At 36.4% G+C, this 21,486-nt stretch overlaps 1 long non-coding RNA gene across 1 annotated transcript in view; it reads right to left on the bottom strand.

Annotated features, from left to right (window-relative positions):
• Positions 1 to 21,486, bottom strand: part of LOC139363169 (uncharacterized) — a 108,439-nt gene that overhangs the window by 14,867 nt on the left and 72,086 nt on the right. The gene's annotated exons all lie outside the window — the stretch shown is intronic.

Here is a 21,486-nt window from a genome sequence, read left to right as displayed (position 1 = left end):
AAGTTTCTTGGTATCAGGGGCTATGTCTTACACATTTCTAGCCCCTATCATATCATATACTACACCTTCACTTAGAATATGCTTAGTATATATTTGCTGAGTATTTAAAATAACTAAGGAAAAGAAGGTAGACAATATAATATGAATCTTACTATAATTCCATGGACCCATATATATTGTATTAACATTCGAACTCCAACTACTATCCTCTCTTTCTAATTAACTTACTCTAGAATACTCATAAGAATCTAAAGATTTGATAAGGTCAATAATTTAAAACTAGGAAAAGAAAACGAAGTTTCCTCCGTCCTCAGTTCTCATAGAGAAAAGTAGTATGTGAATGTACACATTGAAATTTCTTTATTTCTAGATATAGAAAAAAATTATTGTCTACAAAGAATTTAAAATACCTAGTACTATTGAAAATCTCAAAACCACAACAACGTAAAGAAACTTCTTAGGAGATTTATATATTATTTTGTATTATTTTTTAAATTTCTGGATTTAAGATAAAATGCTCTAACTTCACCAGATTCAAAATATAATTCCCATGCAAGTATGTATGTGACTGAAATAAATTGGTAAGTGATACTTAATTGGTATAAAATTTGGCATTGCAAATTTCAAATAAAATAGCCATGTTGAATGTTCATGAGCGTTTTTGGCATTGTTTAGATGGGCACCAATGTATTCATGTTTTAAAGATCCAATAGTCATGGTTCTTACATTTCCATGATTAGGAAAATATGAGCATTGATTCTGGTCACTGTAGAACATAAAATCTCTCTCTTTTATATCTATTTCATTTATTCATTTGTTTATTCACTATTTGGCAAATAATAAGTGCCTACTAGGTCCTAAGTCAATGTTAGTCACTGTAAATACAATAGCAAGCCAAGGAGACAACAAGACTAATCCTTGGTTAGATAGCCTAGACACACAGGTGGATATGTCATTAAAATAGCATATAATGGTCTGAGGAGGAAAGTTAAGGGATTATAAGAATGGTTCTTCAACAAGGGTTTACCCATTTAATATGGGCCTTGAGTTTCTATTTGGGTACATGGAATGCTCTCTTAGGACACTACCACTTTCAACCTAGACCTGATCCTGAGATAAATCGAAGTCACATGGAGAAGCCATATGTGAGCATTCTGGTCAACAGTGCCGTGTGAGATCCTAGCCAACATCAACAGCCAACCCTGTGAATAAGCCATCTTAGAAAAACAGCCCCACTGGGACTGCAACTTGCAGTCACAGAAAGTCCCCAGTTGAGAACTTCCCAGCTGAATCTAGTTAATCCAAAGAAGCATGAAAGATCTTAAGTAATTATAAGTCATCCTGCCAATTCTTTCCTAAAACGTTGGTACATATTTGTTTTACATAGGAAAACAAATCTTAGACTAACGTTTTTGTTGTGGCGACAAAATAGCTGTTTGCTAACTCCCACTCACGACACTTACTTCTTAGAGAATCATCTCTCTTATGTTCTAACAAAAATAGTTTCCATTTGGTATTGAGACATTTAATAAACAGAGTCTATTTCTTCCAATCATGAGAAGGTTTTGTTTTCTCTAGGAGAGAGAAGGGTTTTATATGTCCTATCTCATGCCAATTATTATATATGTAAATATAATATATATTTATTATATATTATACAATATTATATATAAAATATATATTATATATAACTATATATATAAAATTTTCATTAGCGTTTTGATAATTCAAATATTAACTCATGCCCAGAGCAAAAAAAAAGGAAAAATAATTAACCCTACCATAAATACTATCTTATCAAGATACAAGTATTAAAAATTGGCTGGGCGCGGTGGCTCACGCCTGTAATCCCAGCATTTTGGGAGGCCGAGGCAGGCGGATCACAAGGTCAGAGACGGTGAAACCACGTCTCTACTAAAAATACAAAAAAAAAAAAAAAAAAAAAAAAAAAAAAAATTAGCCGGGCATGGTGGTGGGCGCCTGTAGTCCCAGCTACTCCGGAGGCTGGGAGGCTGAGGCAGGAGAATGGCGTGAACCCGGGAGGCAGAGCTTGCAGTGAGCCGAGATCGCGCCACTGCACTCCAGCCTGAGCGACAGACCAAGACTCCGTCTCAAAAAAAAAGAAAGAAAATTGGTATATGTCCCTTTACTTACATATATGCAATACTTTTTTACAAGGCATTATACTATAGTGTTTTGTAGCCTGCTTTATCCACCTTGAACTATGTCACAAAGTTTTATTATCCCATTTTTTTTTTACCTCTTCCATAATATCATTTCCTTGCTGTAGAATTGTTGATTAAGCCAATTTATATTCTTAGACATTTAGTTACTTCTGAAGGTCCATATTTGTAATGTCCTGTTCTATACTGGTAAATAATCTTACATGTCTTATAGTATTATATGAAATGATCATTTTCCTACATCTTCACAACAATTTCTGCAGTATTTTAAATTATTTATGTTTGACACCTCTTAATGTGATTATTGGCCATTTTAATTTAAAGATTTCTCCATGTTCTTGGTCATTATTTCCATAGGAATGTCTTTATTTGTCTGGATAATTATTAAAGTTCTAAAAAAAATGTAGCTTTATGTCATAGATTCTTCTTCTTTTTTTTTTTTTTTTTTTTACAATGTTTGTCATTGTTATTTGATTTTGGTCACTTTTGACATACATAGTTGTTTAATTTAATTCTAAGTAGTCAAACATATTCATCCTTCACTTAGCTTTATTAATTTTACCTGTAAAGCCAGTTTTAGTTATCTGAATTTTAATTATTTTGATGGAACTGATGTTGATATAGACGATTATAAAAGTATTAACCTTATGTATCCAGGGAACAAAGATTTTCCATATTTTGAACAGAATCCTATCCCTTCATATCCAAAAACATTCAAGTTTTTAATTTACAGTGTTATACAAATCCCCTTTTCAAGCCTTCATTGAAGTCTTGAAAAAATATACACTTTCTATTTTTGCTTGTCCTATTTGCATTGAACACTGGTAAGTTATTCTTTATTTCTACATTTACTGCTACTATATCCTGTATTAATTCATCCCAAAATATGGATAATAATCCTTGCCTTCACTTGCCAAACAGTATTTTAAAAGACTGCATATTTAAAGAAATATTGGTGAAATAGTACAGGGATATTTATTATTTGATATCATTTACCCCATTGTTTATTGGTTTGTGTTATTTCTCTGGGAAATACTATGAGAGCTGTCTCCCTTTGGAGTTCATGGTTGACACAATGTGATTAGAGAATCCTCCCTGAAGAGATAAAAATCTGCCCACTCCCTCCCTCTTGTTTTCCCTCTTTCTCCTATGTTTGGAGATTCACTCACACTCCCTGCTTTTAAAGGATGCCCGAGATTAGTATATCTCTGAATCAAACTCTGAAAAGATTTTGCCCGATCTTCAATGAAGACCATTTATGCATAACGTTAAAGGCATATTTACACATTCAGTAGGTATTTTTGGTCACAAACAGCAGAAACAAAAATTTCAAACTAGGTTTGATTAAAAAAAAAGTAATGTATACTAAAGCTCATGTAACTATGGGAAAAGCAGAAATCTCTGGAACAATTGGACCTAGGGATTGGAACACTGCTAAGATTCTCATTCTGCCTTCTCCTCCTTTCCCAACACATGCAGACCCCCTTATTTCTCTGCTTTCTAACATGTTGGCTGCGATTCTTCTTACTGTGGAGCAGCCCCCTCTACATAGCAGTCATAAAGCTACCACATCCTATGCTTCCCACATCAAACTTTTACCACCAGAGAGGGAGGAAGACAGATTTCTAAAGCTCAATTTGACTCACTTCTCTACAGTGTTAAAATGACTATTTTGTTTCCACTTAGCAACCATATGCTTAGAAATATGAGGTAAACACCTTGATTGCTAAATAAACACATGGCAAATATAAACACACACACACACATGCACACACACACGCGCACACACATACATAATACTTGAATCAAACAGAGGGAAAAGTCTAAAAAATTCTAGGATTCAAAGCTTCCAACTCTTATTTTCTAAACATATAAGCAACTTCTTCCTTTTTAGAGCCTCTTCAGAACTCTATTCCTGCTCAGCACGACTCTATTAACTTTTTTGAGTCTAGATTCTCTGCATAGAATGTGCAACGGGTATCATGGTATTACAGTACAAGAAGAGAGAACATATGCTTAGTGGTTAAGATTACAGACTCTGGAGACAGTCTGTCCTGGTACAAATCTTGGCTCTGTCACTTATGAGCTTTGTATCTTGGGCAATTACTGAATTTCTCTAGTCTCAGATGCCTCAGCTATAAAATGGAAATAATAATAGTACGTAACATATAGGGTTCTTTTGACTCTTAAATAAACTAAAATATGTAAAGCACTTAGGAACTACCTTACACATTTTAAGCATTTGAAGAAAATAAATGTATTATTTTCAGTTATCAAATCTTACAGGTATCAAAACAATATCAAACATTTTTTTCTGTACAATTTATATATTCCACACAGCAATACTTCAAAGTTGACTGTAATTCTTACTTTGTTTTATTCCATTTGATTTTCCTTTTGAAGCATAAACTTAACATGTTTAGTAACAAATCTTTATTCCAATATATAACTGAAATAGTTTCAGAGCCTGGTAAGCAAAGAATTTCTCATATATTCTTCCTTCACCTCCCACCAAATATAAAAATTTTCATAGGCTCAATAATTACTTCCTTATGGGAAATCACTTAGCAATAATTTAAATCAGTGGTTTGCAAACCAGCTGTCTTGAGTTTTGATATCTTAAGTATCTCTGTATCTGATACCCAAAATGACAAAAATTTTTAAAAGTAATCAGCCTTATCACCAAATATGAAGAATATTTGTATGACCCTGACCTAAACAATATGCTGAGAACAACGTAGGAAGGTACTGTCGGGAATATTAGAGTTTTCAGACCTTCAGCTGGTTTCTATTCTCTAGTGGTATAACTTGTTTAAATTGAAGGGACTTATTATCTGGCCACATTTAGCTAGACCAAAGCCAATATCATCCCTTTTTAAGGTCCACAAATAGTGATTTATTGAAGTTACATGTTTCAACCTCCTCTTGGCCTAGATAAGAAGTTGAAAGCCGTGTCCAGCATCCTTCTTATTCTTCAATGAAATTAGCTGATTTTGTGAATTTATAGAATGACTTATTTATCACTATTTAAACTTATTTCCAGAAAAGGGATTCTAATCCCTTATATTTAATGGATATTGTAACACGGGAACAATTTTACAATTTATCTATTGGAAATGGTATACAAGCAAGTTCCCACAATTTTGTTTATTCCAAAGTCTACGTTTTACTCTTGTCAACTTTCTGGTTTGCTCATCCAGAAGCATCTATGAATATGCTGATTTCATGAGGCAAAGTAATACACATTTTCATTCAGGGTTCATCCAGGAAAGAAAAGCAATTTTTGATCTTTCACAAACAGATCTTAACACAGGGAGTTGTTTACATTTGTGATAGAATAGCTCTAAAGTCAAACAGAGGATAGTGAGGCAATTCAGAGGTTAGCAACAGCAGAAAGCCACTACACACCCCAGCACTAGATAAAACAAAAAAAAGAAGTGATTATACACCCAGAACACCTCTCACTAAACAATCTTACCTAGAATCCAAAGGGCCTGATAAATGTGGTTTCCCATGTTACAGACCAGAGCAGAGGAAAGGAAATGGATCTGGGAATAAATAGGCAGTCATCACTTACATAGGTAGTGTACAAATCGAAAGCTCTCTAGCACTAATCTGTGTGATGCTCAGACTGTTAGCATCAACATAACTGGAAAGCTTTTGAAAAGGTAAATTTATATGGCGCACCCAAACATACAAGTGCAGAATATCTGAGGGTTGTCCCAGGCATTTGTGTTTTAGCATTTATATCAAATTATCAGACTAGATTATGGTCAAATAAACTTCGTTGTCTCCTCGCTTTTACCTGATTGACCCTGTACCATTCTGGGATGATAATGTTCAGATAGTTTGGCATTTGTGAGAATCAAAACTGCCTGTTAAAACTTGTGGCAGGTTTGCTAACTAGAATAAAACATATTGTTCTACTTTCACATTTCATCAAGAACACAGTAAAGACACCTACTGATTATAAGTGGGCAGTACCTTAGTTGTCTGTATTTCCTGAGAAGTCAGTCAAGGGTTGGAGTGAGTCACTGTAGTCAGTTCTGACTGGGTGTGGTACTAATGATTCTAGACAGTTGGCATAACAAAGAAATATATATGAAGAATCTGGACCTATCTCTGTACTGATGGTAGCAAAAAATAAACTGCTTAGCAAACCTCTTTTTTCCTAGCCACAAGATATAATTCTTCCCTGTCACTCTTGTCTTCTGTCCGCTATGAATAGATTTGAGGAATACAATGTTGTTAGCTGAAATATTCTATTCAGTTTGACACAGTGAATTTGCTCTATTATTTTCTGTCTTAACTTGTATTTGCTTACTCTTCCAAATCAGTTTCTTAACTTTCCACACTCTAGGGAAGCTTTCTGCCTAGTATTTATTTTGCTCATTGAATCGTTTCATTAACTTCAATGCTTTGCACAACTTTTTTGTTAGTTGCACCCATAATGACTTTGAATAATAGTTTCAGTATTCCAGTGTGCTTCTAAAATTTCTATGGCTTGCATTGACTTTAATACCAACACAGACAATATAGCTTGGCAATTAGCAATTTCCTCTTTTGGCTGATCAAAAGGTGGGTAATTATAAAAATTGGAAATATGTCCAGTAGAAAATATTCAATAATTTTGCTGTTAATCATCTCAAGTTTTGGTATCTTCATACTTCATTAAACTATTATATTTAGTTTAGGAAATGACAATGAAACTGCAAAGGAAACTATACCTTAATATTTCTAGTTTATAAAAAAAGCCACATTACAGAACATGAACAAGAAGGTGTGTTTTTTATAAAGTCATTATAACTTTACTGGTGATCAAACAAATGTTCTTTGCACAAATTTAAAATTCCAGAATAGCATATATATTATATAGCTGACATGCAAACAAGGTTTTTTATGGGAACAATAAAGCAAATACATAAATATTCTTACATGCATTCTTCAAATACTTAGTAAAAAACGGAATATATAAACTGGATTAGAAGATCCCCATGTTTAGTTTGTGGTTCTCAAGAAAAGAATGCCTAGTAGGAGGAATATCATTTAAGGTAGGAGACCCCATCCAGAAGATAAACCTTGGAATAGTGTTTACAGACGTCAGCCTGAAGTTCTTAGAGGAGAAAGAATCACTACGCAGAGAATCTGATTTGTGTGTAACAAGGCATCAGAAGGACTACACAGGTCAAACTGCGGAAGCAGGGAGAAGAAAAGAGTACAAGTACAGTAACTAGACCTGAGGCCACTGGAATCTAGGTAAGTAGCAATCATGTTCAATAACTGATGAAAAAAAAATTTCAGACTTAGGGTGCTAAACACTATGTGCCGGATTCTCCTTTTAAGCATTTCTTGGTGATAGTATGAGGATGGAAGAAAACAACAACAAAGAAAAAAGGAAAAGTGTTGTAGAAACTAAGAAAGGACACATGGACGAGGTTGTGGTGATGGTTGAAGAAGAAAATAAGACAAAGGGGTGGCTCTGTGGTATTACAAAGCTTGAAATTTCTCTTTAAAATGTGTTATATGTTTGTTATAGAATACTTTGTTATTGTAAGAATTCACACCATTTTAGGAATCGGTTCTGTGACTTCCTTTTGCTAATGCTATCTGCATCAAAAACAGTTTGCAAATTTGCAGCTCACTAAGGAAAATGTCTCCAACTGAAAGAGATATAATGATATTTCACAATTGATATTTCAAAACAAATAACCCCAGGCCATTTGTTTACAAAGCTTTCTGTCAATGAAATAAATTTTAGTCTGTACCCTTTATGAACTATTGTCCTTTCAGTGCATAATACAATCTGTTCCATGTAGAAAGACTTCAGTCAACTGTGTACACTTGAATTAAAGTGTGTGAAAAATTGTTTAATCTCCGGGATCCTCTTCCCATGTGGGAGTTGACATTGACCTTGAGATCTTCAGAGCAGGTTTTCCTGTCAATTACCTGAATCTTCTCCCACCTAGCACAGGGTCTGGTGTCCAGTTGTAGCTGGCTCTCAATGAATTTAATTTCCATGAATAATTCTCATTGTAGAAATATAGTCATGTGATATTCACATTTCTCATTCTCTCTTCCTCTCCCTTCTATATTTGCTCTATAACAAGGTCAAGAAAATGCTAATTGTATAATTATTAACTTACCAAGTTATCTGTGGATAGTTCAATAAATATTCCTATACATTGATTTTTTTCACACGTGAGTGTCTTTGTAACATGGATTCGTAGAAAAGTAATTTTATACATATTGCCAAATTATCTTCCAGTGGGGTTCTTCCAGTTTACATTTTCATAAGGAATGTATGGTCATACTGTGAAGTATTAAATTATTGTTTTAATCATTCACATAGGAGAAAATGGCATCCAAATGTGGTTATATTTGTGTGTATGTAGTTGTGATCAAGTTGAACACCTTTTCATAATTTAGAAGTTTTATTTTAGTAACTCTTATTCTTTGCCCATTTTATTTTTTAATATTGACGTTTTCATCCTCAAATATAATAGTTTTATTTAAAGAAATTATACCTTTGAAGTGTGACTTGTAAGTATTTTTTGCAATTTTGACTTCTTTACAGTATTTTTGCCACATAATTATTTTATGTTTATGCATTCAAATATCTGATATTATTTTTAATTTTAGAGCTTCACCATGTTGTATCTTGCCTACAGAGACTTTCTTTTTTTTAATTTCAAAATATTTTGGGAAATAGGTGGTTTTTGGTTACATGAATAAGTTCTTTAGTAGTAAGGTGTGAGATTTTGGTGCACTCGTCACCCAAGGAGTGCACATTGTTCCCATTGTGTAGTCTTTTATCCCTCACCCCGCTTCCACCCCTCCGCCTGAGTCCCCTACGTCCTTATATCATCAGGTAAATGCAAATTAAAACCACAATGAGATACTACCTTACTCCTGCAAGAATGGCCATAATGGTAGAGTAAAAAATAATAAATGTTGGCATGGATGTGGTGAAAAGGCAACACTTCTACACTAGTGGTTGAAATGTAAACTAGTATAACCACTCTCAAAAACAGTATGAAGATTCCTGAAAGAACTAAAAGTAGAACCACCATTTAACCCAGCAATATTACTACTGGGTATTTACCTAAAGGAAAAAGCATTCTTGTGCCTTTGTGTTCTCATGGCATAGCTCCAACTTATAAGTGGGAGCTTATGATATTTGATTTTCCAATCCTGAGTCATTTCACTTAGAATAATAATCTTCAGTTCCATCCTGGTTGCTGCAAATGCTATTATGTCATTTCTTTTATTACTGAGTAGTATTCCATGACACCATGGCTATCTCATGTTTTTGCCTCACAGCTCTTAAGATTCTTTCCTTTGTCTTGACTTTAGATAACCCAGTGACTATGTGCCTAGGTGATGATCTTTTTGTGATGAATTTCCCAGGTGTTCTTTGAACTTTTTGTATTTGGATGTCTAAATATCTAGCAAGGTCAAGGAAGTTTCCCACAATTATTCCATCAAATAGGGTTTCTAAACTTGTATTAGATTTCTTCTTCCTTAGTAACACCAATTATTTTTATGTTTGGCTGTTTAACATAAGCCCAGATTTCTGGGAGGCTTCATTTTATTTTTATTTTATTTTTCTTTGTCTGTCTGATTGGGTTACTTGAAAGCCTTGTCTTCAAGCTCTGAAGTTCTTTCTTCTATTTATTCTAGTCAATTGTGGACACTTTTCACTGCATTTTGTATTTCTCTAAGTATGTCTTTCATTTCTAGAAGTGTGATTGTTTTCTCCTTATGGTATCTATTTCTCTGGAGAACTTTTCATCCATGTCCTATATATATATGTATTTAATTTCTTTAAGTTGTTTTTCACCTTTCTCTGGTATCTCCTTGAGTAGCTTAATAATCAGCCTTCTGAATTCTTTTTCTGGCAATTCAGAGATTTCTTTTTCGTTTGGATCCATTGCTGGGAGTTGGTGTGATCTTTTGGAGGTGTTATAGAATCCTTTTTTGTCATAATATTAGAATTACTTTTCCAGTTCGTTCTAATCTGGGTAGACTATTTCAGTGCAGAGGTCTGAAACTCAAGGCCTGCTGTTCAGATGCTGTCATCCATGGGTTGGTTCTTTGATGTGGTGCTCTTCCCCTTTCTTTAGGGATGGCACATCCAGAGAGCTGAACGGTAGTGATTGTTATATCTCTTCTGGGTCTAGCCACCCAGTGGGGTTACTAGGCTATGGTCTGCTGTGGGAGAATGTTTGCAAAGAGTCTTGTGATGTGACCTTTGTTCAGGTCTTCCAGCCGCAGATATCAGCATCTGCTCTGGTGGAGGTGGCAGGGGAGTGGGGTACTCTGTCACAGTCCTTGGTTGTAGATATGTTTAGCGTGCTGGTTTTCTTGAATGCTGGTTGTGCTAGCAGTGAAGTTGTCACATGGACACACTCAGGACTTCTGGTTAGCCAAGATGTTGCAGCCAGTGGAATTAGGTATTGTCTTCTCCTTCCTAAGATCATGGGTATTCTGTCATGAGTTGTTGTAAAGGCCTGAATTGGTTGGCTTCCAGCCAGGAGGTGGCAATTTCAAGAGAGCACTAGCTGTGGTAGTAGCGGCGGGGGTTGTGGGGATAGTGCTAATCTTGCCCTAAGTTAGCCAGGGTAACTATTTTGGTTTCTCAGGTGATGGGTGGGGCCTTAAAGCCCCCAAGAGCTTATATGTTTATATTGAGCTACCAGCGCGGGTAGAGAAATACCATCAAGTAGGGGCAGAGTTAGGCTGGTCTGGACTCAGACGTTTTTGTGGCGGGGTTTGCTGGTTTGCAAGGCCACTATGAGGGATGTGGGAGGTGGTTCTTGGGCCAATGGGGTTATGTTCAAGAGAGGATCTTGGCTGCCTCTGCTGTGTCATATAGTTCACCAGGGAATGGGGAGATAGCTGGTAGCAAGAAGCCTCACACAGTTCTCACACAGCTGGGGAGTGTCCTGCTCAGACCTTGCCCCAGGCTGTGAGCTTCCCTGCTGAGAAAGCAAACTTGCCTTATGGATTTCACCCCTCTCCATCTGGTCACTCCATTAATGGTGGCTCCTCTGCTCATATCTGCAGCAGCTTCTGCTCATCTCCTTGACTCTGCTCAGGAATATTTGTGTCCAGTCGAAACTATTACCAATTTCAGTTGGAAGCTTTCTTTATCCCACAACCCCTCCCCAATTCCACTTGCTGCCTTCCCTGAGGGCCCCTGTGAGATATAGTCAGGAATGGCCTCCCAGCGTTCAAGCTGAAGACTGGGAGTGCCTGCAAGTCTCTTCCTGCTGCTTCTTCTACTTTTATGTTTCATATGACTCCCTAAATTTGTTTCAGCTTTAGGTAAAGTTAAATCTTTCTCCTGTGATCTGGATTTTCGGATTTCCTGGTGGAGATGTGGGTTGAGAAGCAGATTTTCCCCCTCTCACACCGTGGGAACTCACAGTTTTTGCCTGTTTTGTGGATTTTTCAGTGGCATGTCACTTCTTTCAAAGGATCTGTGAACTTTTTTTAGTTTTCATGATACATTCCTGTGGTAGCTGTTGGAGAATATCATGGTGTGAGTCTCCACATGCTGTTCTGTCTGTTCAAGTCGAAGCTGTATGTTAGCCTATCCGCCAACATGTCTCTCTTCCCTGTTTGCCTACAAACACTTTCACAAGAGAAACATTAGATATAAATAAAGCCATAAATTCAGAAACTGTACAATTTCAAAAATTATATTAGTAAATGGAATGCTAAATACATATTTTTTGATGAAATAATTAATAATCACAATAGTTAAGAATCATGAATGATATGGTTTGGTTGTGTCCCTACCCAAATTTCATCTTGAATTCCCAGGTGTTGTGGGAGGGACCCAGTGGGGGTAACTGAATCATGAGTGTGGGTCTTTTCCATGCTGTTCTTATGATAGTGAATAGGTCTTATGAGATCTGATGGTTTTAAAAACAGGAGTTTTTCAGCACAAGCTTTCTTCTCTTGTCTGCCACCATATAAGATATGCCTTTAACCTTCTGCCATGACTGTGAGGCCTCCCCAGCCAGTTGGAACTGTAAGTCCATTAAACTTGTTTCTTTTGTAAAGTGCCCAGTCTTGGGTATGTCTTTATCAGCAGCATGAAAACGGACCAATACAATGGATAAATATACTCAATTATTTTTCTAGGTCAGCATTTCTCAAAGTTTAATAGAACTCCAGTTGGTCAGTATATAAATAAACACACTGTTAAAAACTCCCCTGTGGTTACATAAATTTAGGTTATGCTGAATTATACAGAGATTCAGTTTTTTATTGTATCACTTTTAAAGTTTTAAATAAGATTATGTAAGCAACTTATATGTATTTGTCTTAGTTTTAGGTTCCACCCACCCTCTCTCTCCAAAGCAGAGTCTAAGTCAAAGGTTCAAACGGAAAGTGATTGATTTGCTAAGTGACCCCAGGAAGGAAAAAAAAAAAAGAAAAAGAAAAGAAAAGTAAAAAGAAAGAAAAAAAGTGGGTAAGTGACACACAAATTTTAAAAAAGTACAGAATATAGTAGTGGGAGAGTTATCACTCTGGGCAATTTAGACTCAACCCCACTGTGGATCTCTGCAGACTGGGCAGAATACCAGAGTTGCTCCACATAGAGATGAGAAACCTGAGGGATTTATTCATCAGCCTCTATTCATCATTAATTGAAAGCTGTTCCCAGTGATGTTAACTGCCTGGCACTTCCATAGAATACTGCTGGCATGATTAGGAATGATGAATGCTAGGAGGATTTGGAGAGAGCACTAACACCCTCTACTAGAGCTGCCATTTTTAAAGTAAATTTACCCAAGAGCTTGTGGAGAGAGAAGAAAAGCCTCCACACATGTCCAACTCTCTGTCTACTTTCTTCCCTCTAAGGATGGATTGCTATCTTCTTGGCCAATTTGCAAAATATAAAATGTGCTACATCTGTGAGTAGACAGAACACTGTGCTTGCAAAAATTGTGTTTTTGTTTACAGTTGTCTTTGGGATTTTCTTTCATCTTTACTGCAGGTCCAAATCCAGGAACAGCTTAACCATGCTGACCTCTCTCTCTCTCTCTCTCTCTCTCTCTCTCTTTAAGCATTCTGAAATTAACGATTGCTTCAAGTTCTTCCACCAAGCATCTGATTATAGGAGATAAGTTCTAAGATTTAGATATTGGCTTCAAGAAAGCTGAGATGCTTCATATTTTGTACTGATTTGGATAGGCCATAATACCAAGCTGTTTTATTTAACACTAATCTACATGTTACTGTGAAGGTATTCTGTAGATGTAGGTAACAGCTATGACCAGTTAACTTTAAGAAAAGGACATTACACTCAATAATCAGTCAAAGGCCATAATGGCAAAACTGAGGCTTCTTGGAGAAGAAGAAATTCTGCCTCAATATTGAAGCATTAAGTCCTGTCTTCTTGCCATGTACACCCACACAAACACACAAAGTCATTTTTTGCTTAACTCTAAGTATTTGTTCTAAGAAATATGCCTTTTGGTGATTTCATCATTGTGCATACATCATACAGCGTACTTACACAAACTTAAATATTATTGCCTGCTACACACCTAGGCTATGTGGTAGAGACTATTGCTTCTGAGCTACAAAACTGTACAACATGTTGCTGTACTTTACTCAATATTTTATGCAATTATAATACAATGGTATTTGTGTATCCAAATCTGTCTAAACATAGACAAGATGTAGTACAAAATACAATATAAAAGATAAAAAATTGTACACCTGTAAAGGGTCCTTTTCAGGCATGGAGCTTTCTGTGTGTCAGTGAGAGAGAAGTGAGTAAATGTGAAGACCTAGGACATTAATGTACATTTTTTTAATGACCGGTAGTGCAGTAGGTTTGTTTACACAAGCATCACCACAAACATGTAAGTAATGAGTTTTGCTATAACTTTAAATGGCTATGATGTCACTAGACGAAATGAATTTTTCAGCTCCATTATAATCTTATGGGACCACTGCAATATAGGTGGTCTTTCATTGACCAAAATGTCACATACAGCACGTGACTCTGTGTGTGTGTGTGTGCATGTATATACATATATATATGTATGTGTGTATATATATGTATGTGTGTGTGGTGTGTGTGTGTGCATGCACGCACGCATTTTTTTCTCCTGCTGGCTTTATTTTTTGGCAGAATTATGACATGCATAAGGAGATAATAGACCCTAACTGATCTTTCGGATGAAGGAATTTGTTCAGATCCAGTATTACCAGAGCCTTGAAGTTGAGTATCAGGGTATAGGCCCATCTAAAAATAAGGCAGTATTTTCTTCCATTATGTTATTGGGCCTTTTTTGTGTATCTCACTCAGAAATTTTACAGAAAAAGAAGCAAATGTCTGATGAGATTCAGGTGGTCTTTGGATATTGTATTAGTCCATTTTCACACTGCTGACAAAAACATACCCAAGACTGGGAAGAAAAAGAGGTTTAATGGACTTACAGTTCCACATGACTGAGAAGGCCTCACAATCATAGTGGAAGGCTAGGAGGAGCAAGTCACATCTTACATGAATGGTGGCAGGGAAAGAGAGAGAGCTTGTGCAGGGAAACTCCCGTTTTTAAAACCATCAGATTTCAAGGGACTTATTCACTATCATGAGAACAACATGAAAGACCTGCCCCATGATTCAATTACCTCCCATCAGATTCCTCCCATGATACATGGGAATTGTGGGAGTTACAATTCAAGATAAGATTTGGGTGGGGACACAGCCAAACCATATAATTCCACTCCTGGCCACTCCCAAATCTCATGTCATCATATTTCAAAACTAGTCATGCTTCCTACATTTCCCCAAAGTCTTAACTCATTTCAGCATTAACCCCAAAGTTGACAGTCCAAAGCCTCATCTCAGACAAATAAGTCCATTCCGCTTATGAGCCTGTAAAATCAAAAGCAAGTGAATTACTTCCTAGATACAGTGGGGATACAGGTATTGGGTAAATACACTTATTTCAAATGGGAGAAATTGGCCAAACAAAGGGGCTACTGGGCTTCACACAAGTCCAAAATCCAGCAGGGCAGTAAAATCTTAAAGCTCCAAAATTATCTCCTTTGACTCCATGTCTCACATCCAGGTCATGCTGATGCAAGCAGTGGGTTCCCATGGTCATGGCAGCTCTGATCCTGTGGCTTTGCCGGATGTAACCACCCCATCCTGCCTCCTTTCATGAGCTGGCACTGAGTATCTGAGGCTTTTTCAGGTGCACAGTGAGAGCTGTCAGTGGAGCTACCATTCTAGGGTCTAGAGGATGGTGGCCCTCTTCTCACAGCTTCACTAGGTGGTGCCCTACCTAGTGAAGGGCTCCAACCACACATTTCCCTTCTGTGCTGCCCTAGCAGAGATTCTCTATAAAGGCCCTACCCCTGAAGCAAACTTCTGTCTGGATATCCAGGCATTTCCATACATCTTCTGAAATCTAGACAGAGGTCCCCAAACCCCAATTCTGGCCTTCTCTACATTCGCAGGCTCAACACCATGTGAAAGCTGCCAAGACTTGGGACTTGCACCCTCTGAAGCCATAACTCAAGCTCTATATCGACCTCTTTCAGCCATGGCTAGAGTGGCTGGGATGCAGGGCACCAAGTGCCTAGGCTGCACACAGCACAGGGACCACTGGCCTAGCCCACAAAACCACATTTTCCTCCTAGGTCTCTGGGTCTGTGATGAGAGGGGCTGCCATGAAGACCTCTGACATGCTCTGGAGACATTTTCCCCATTGTCTTGGAGATTAACATTTGTCTACTCATTACTCGCAAATTTCCGTAGCTGACTTGGATTTCTCCTCAGAAAATAGGATTTCGTTTTCTATCACATTGTCAGGCTACAAATTTTCCAGACTCTTATGCTCTACTTTCCTTATAAAACTGAATGTGTTTAATATCACACAAGTCACCTCTTGAATGCTTTGCTACTTAGAAATTTCTTCCACCAGATACCTAAATCATCTCTTTCAAGTTCAGAGTTCCACAGATCTCTAGGGCAGGGACAAAATACCTTCAGTCACTTAGCTAAAATATAGTAAGAGTCACCTTTGCTCCAGTTTCAAACAATTCCCTCATTTCCATCTGAGGCCTCCTCAGCCTGAATTTTATCATCCATATCACTATCAACATTTTGGGCAAAGTCATTCAACAAGTCTCTAGGAAGATCCAAACTTTGTCACATTTTCCCGTCGTCTTCTGAGCCCCCCAAACTTTCCCAACCTCTTCCTGTTACCCAGTTCCAAAGTCATTTCCACACTTTTGGGTATCTTTGCAGCAGCACCCCATGCTACTGGTACCAATTTACTGTATTAGTCTGTTTTCACGCTGCTGATAAAGACATACCCAAGACTGGGAAGGAAAAGAGTTTTAGTGGATTTAAGTCCCTGGGATTTTCAAACTGTGGGTTGTCACATCATAATCTCTTGTGTTCTGACTTTTGCATTTGTGAAAACAACACACTGAGACTTGTGGTCTGAAGGCATAATACAGGCATAAATAGCCAAACAATCATTAAATTGTTATCATAAGGTTATCATAAGGTAACCCATATGATAATGAATTAACCCATCTGATATCCAGTGTTCCTATTTGTAATATACCTGAAATACATGTTATTAGGTTGGTGTAATTACTTTTACACCTTGTGGCTGGGGAGGTCTCACAATCATGGCGGAAGGCTAGAATGAGCAAGTCACATACTACATGGATGGTGGCAGGTAAACAGAGAAAGCTTGTGCATAGAAACTCCCATTTTTAAAACTATCAGATTTCATGAGACTTATTCACTATCACGGGGACAGCACAGGAAAGATCCACCCCTGTGATTCAATTACCTCCCACTGAGTTTCTCCCACAACACGTGGGAATTGTGGCAGTTACAATTCAAAATGAGATTTGGGTGGGAACACAGCCAAACCCTATCAGACATCAAGCCAAATACCATATAATATTACCAAAACACATTTTTACTCATAGTCAACTCATTCTTAGAATAGTTTGAGAAAGTTTGTCTTTTATATACGACACTCTCTTTAATTCTACCACTTCAGCAATAGCAATAAATCAACCAGTATTTCTGCCTCAGCTTTCTAGAACACATTTACTCCAATTAACTCCTTTGAGCATAAACAGAGTTTATATTAAATTAGTACAAAAGTAATTGTGGTTTTGCCATTACTTTTAATAGTGAAAACCACAATTAGTTTTGCACCAACCTAGAACATATATTTCAGGTATGTTACAAATAGGAAAACTGAGTATCAGTTGGGTTAATTCATTATCATATGGGTTACCTATATTTAATGATTATTTGGCTATTTATGCCTATATTATGCCTTCATGAGTCCCAGTTTGTTGTTTTCATGAATGCAAAAGTCAGAACACAATAGATTATGATGTGGCAACCCACCGTCAGAAAATCCTAGTGACTTAACAAGAATTAATTCTTCACTTGTCTTTTCTGGGCCTGGGATTCTTTCCAGGAACACCATCCTCCACGTGGCTCCTCAGAATTCTAGGTTGATGGAGGATCCACAGCCTGCTGCTGCACTATCTACAATATGTGATGTCTTCAGCAATGCAACAGGAAAAGAAATATTGCGGGGTCTTAAGTCATTGACTACATGCTTTGTTAAGGAAATGATGCATATTACTTCTGCTCAAAATACATTGGCTTGAGAAGTTACATTTCTACGTATTTTTAAAGAGTTTGGAAATGTAATCTCATCCTTTACTTAGAGTAAAGGAAGAATTGGATGAGCAAAAATATTAGAAGTCTCTATCTCAAGCTAAAAGACTTTAAATTAAAGCTCCATGCAGAATTCACAATATACAAAGAGCCCAGGAATTATTCCACATTGCCTAAATTAAAAAGTTTGAGTTACTAAATGCTTTGTGTTTTGTACTATTGCAGATATAACTTTGTGCTGATGGATATAGTATTATCTGTATCTGAAAGGTATGATATGTAACAATTTTTGGAGTGATGGTGGGCAATATAAGGAAAATAATAAAGCAACAGCAAAACATATGCATATCGTTGATATAAAATGTCCTGTATATTATTTTAATATCCAATGATAAACACCATTTACTTTAAGACATCTGTAAACGTTAGGAAAATAAACCAAACTCTAACTTTTGCCATTTATGCACAATACACAATATTAAAGAATGTGTTAATATATCTATGCAATGTCAGTTCATGGTAGTTCTACAGGGCCTTTACTTTTCCTAATGTAGTTTCCTCCAAAGAGAAGACCTTGCAGTTGCTGTATTTGTTCCTGCTGAATGAGAATGTCATTTTATTCATAGTAACAGATGTTGCACCTGGTGGTTCATCTTTTACATTTAAGAAAATTTACACCAAAACAGGGAGTTTTATGAAACATCAATAATTTTACAAAATAAATATTCAACCCCTAAATTCTTTTCTAAAAAACATAAACATGCTTTTATTCCACAAAGTTAATGTGATTATTATTACAAGTTGGCCATAATTTCAAAACTTTAAAAGTTCACTACCTGAAAATGAATGAGCATTTTCTTCAAATACTCATTACTTCAAATCTGGAATTAATTGCATGTAGCACTTTTTCCTTTAATTAAGTATAACTTGATCTTGACTTCTAATAGTAGTTAAACTGAGGGTCAACCATATTTTTATATTTGGTTGTTATGTTCCTGAGTGTGACAGGTGCTGAAACTTTCCCATATCATTATAATCAAGGAATAAATCTTACTGTCACTAAACCTTCAAAAAGGAGGAAAGCTGAAATATATTGATTAAAATTAATCTTGTCACATCAAATTGTATCACCTATCTGAAATCTTTGATGAACTTTTAGAGAAAGTCAAAATGAAAATAACTCAGAGCCTGAAGACCACTCTATGTACAATTTACATTCACTACACCTCTTTAAGCAAATGTTTACTGGGCATCCACTATGTGCCTTATGCCTTATCCTATGCACAGCTCTGGGTATAGAATGGTGTTGAAGATCAACTTCAATGGAAAGCACAGTCTGAAATGGAGTTAGCTTTCTGACAGGCAAAGGGGCTTTACCTTATTAGGCACTGGCCAGTCATTGGATGCAGCAACCCCTAAAAAGAAGGCATGACTTTGAGCAAGGTAGCCAGCCAACCTCTAGAAGCTAGTGGTATATGTGCTTCAGTCCTAGAGCTAAGAACTGATCAACATAGAGTCTATGCAATCCCCTCCATCAGAGAGTGTAAGCATAATTATATATTACACACAAGCTTCCTTGTGGTCCTGTAATTGATTTTTAATTCTTTTTAGTGAAGTAACTGGTAAAATTCCTGAAAGATAAGTCTTAGATCTGGTCTGATTTGATTCACTTTCTCATATTTATTCCATTGTTAGGTAAGTATGAGTAATATCTTCACATACTAATTCTGAAAAAATATGAATTCAGCTATGGCCTTAATACATTTTCTTCAATAGAAAAATAATGTGCTACTATATTTTTTGCATCTTATTGGGGTACAGGAAAATTTATGTGCATAATAGAGTATTCATAAATTTTTTGAAATGAGGAGTAATATTGTGATGTTCCATTTAGAAGCATGTTAATAAAAATGATTTAAATATAGTGTCATAAAGAATGGTATTACACAAAGTTATCTGAAGCAGGCACTTGCTATTAATTTAAGGAGAATCATGTGGATTTTCCTACATCAGTTACTACATGTAATTTTAAATGACTGTTTAACCTTTTTATGGATTCGACTACTTTTGGTCTAGAATGAGATTAAGGGTTGTTCAAATATGATCTAAATAGAGATGTTTAAAACTACTTGTAACTGCATGTGATTCTGCAGTTATCTTACAAAAAGTCACCCTTCAGGGGCCCTGACCTCCAGGATATGTTTTGCTTGCTCAAAGGAACAAGAGATAATAGAGGTTTTAATGTGGCTATTCGGAAACTAACAGAGCATTTTAGACCTCAGAAAAAAAAATGTTCCCTCTGAGAGACATATGCCCATGGAGATGAATGAAGAGCATGGTTAGCCTGTTGAATCCTTGGTTAACTGCCTGACTTGCTAGTCTCATCACATGATTTAAGGCGTAAAAATTAGACCCTGCTATAGAGTCAAATATATACCAGGTTCACTTTCTGGGGCTAGCCCATAAGGAGATTAGCAGCCTAGGATTTTATTTCATTGGGAGTGTGCAAGTTATTAGACCATGAAGGTAGTATACTAGCAAGGTAGATATCCTCCTTTGTATGTCAAGCAAATCTAGAAGCAAGAAAGCCAAAAAGCTTAGAAAAATTCGATCAGCAATGTGCAGATATTGAAGCACATTTTCTCAAACCTCTGCTATGATAACCCTGGAAGTGTGTTCAAGAGTACTTGGCACTCAGAAAAGCAAACTCATTCTTGCATCTGCAATACCTATTGACTTCAGAACATATTCACATTATGCATCAAATATTTAATATAAATAAAATGAGTAAATGCCATTGAACTGGGGTCACTTGGACAAAGTCTGATTTGAATCTGAATTTAGAACAGTTCTCTACAGCATAAAATACTTATGTTTCTAAACAGTGACAGAAAATAAAACATTTTGAATAACACTTCATGTGCTCTTCAAAGAAATTTCAAATAAATTAGCTCATAATATGTAGAGTCCACCAAAATGAACTAGATTAGTTGTATCTAGAGATGGAGGAGACCTATATAAATAAAACAAATATAACTTTCATGGCAAAATCTACAACAAATAGATAACACCTGTTGAGCAACTATAAGTTAGAGAAAGTTATTGGGGAGTTTTGCTATTAACTCTGTAAAAAAGTATTTTCAGTTAAGTTGTACGTTTTAAGACTATGCCATTTTTATTTATCTGGATGCTGTGTGCCTGGCTTTTTCTTTTAGGCTCTTGGCTAATTGTATCAAGAAAAAAGAGCTGTGATCACCCAAGATGAACGTAGAAAAACAGGCAAAGCATTTCCCAAGATTTAGGGAAGAAAAGAGGGCATGCTATAGCAGCAGCATGAATGAAGCCACCAGTGTTTCCATACATCAGCAAATGGACTGAGAGTCTCTGACTTTAACCTGTTTCATTTTCAAGGCAGCTCTGAGTGCGTTTCACCCTGGCTATACTCGTATCTCTTTCTAATGAGCATCCTCAGAAAAGTAGGTATGTAACTACACCTAATCCCTGAGAGTAATAATTGTACCTATAAAAAGGAGTCTTCGTGCCATCTGGAAATCATACACATACATAAATATTTTCTTAAAAAATTAACTTGCCTGTAATCCC

The sequence above is a fragment of the Macaca nemestrina genome, chromosome 5 (genome assembly GCF_043159975.1).
Source record: "Macaca nemestrina isolate mMacNem1 chromosome 5, mMacNem.hap1, whole genome shotgun sequence".
NCBI lineage: Eukaryota > Metazoa > Chordata > Mammalia > Primates > Cercopithecidae > Macaca > Macaca nemestrina.
Note: the sequence above shows the minus strand (reverse complement) of the source record. Positions and strands in the feature narration are given on the sequence as shown.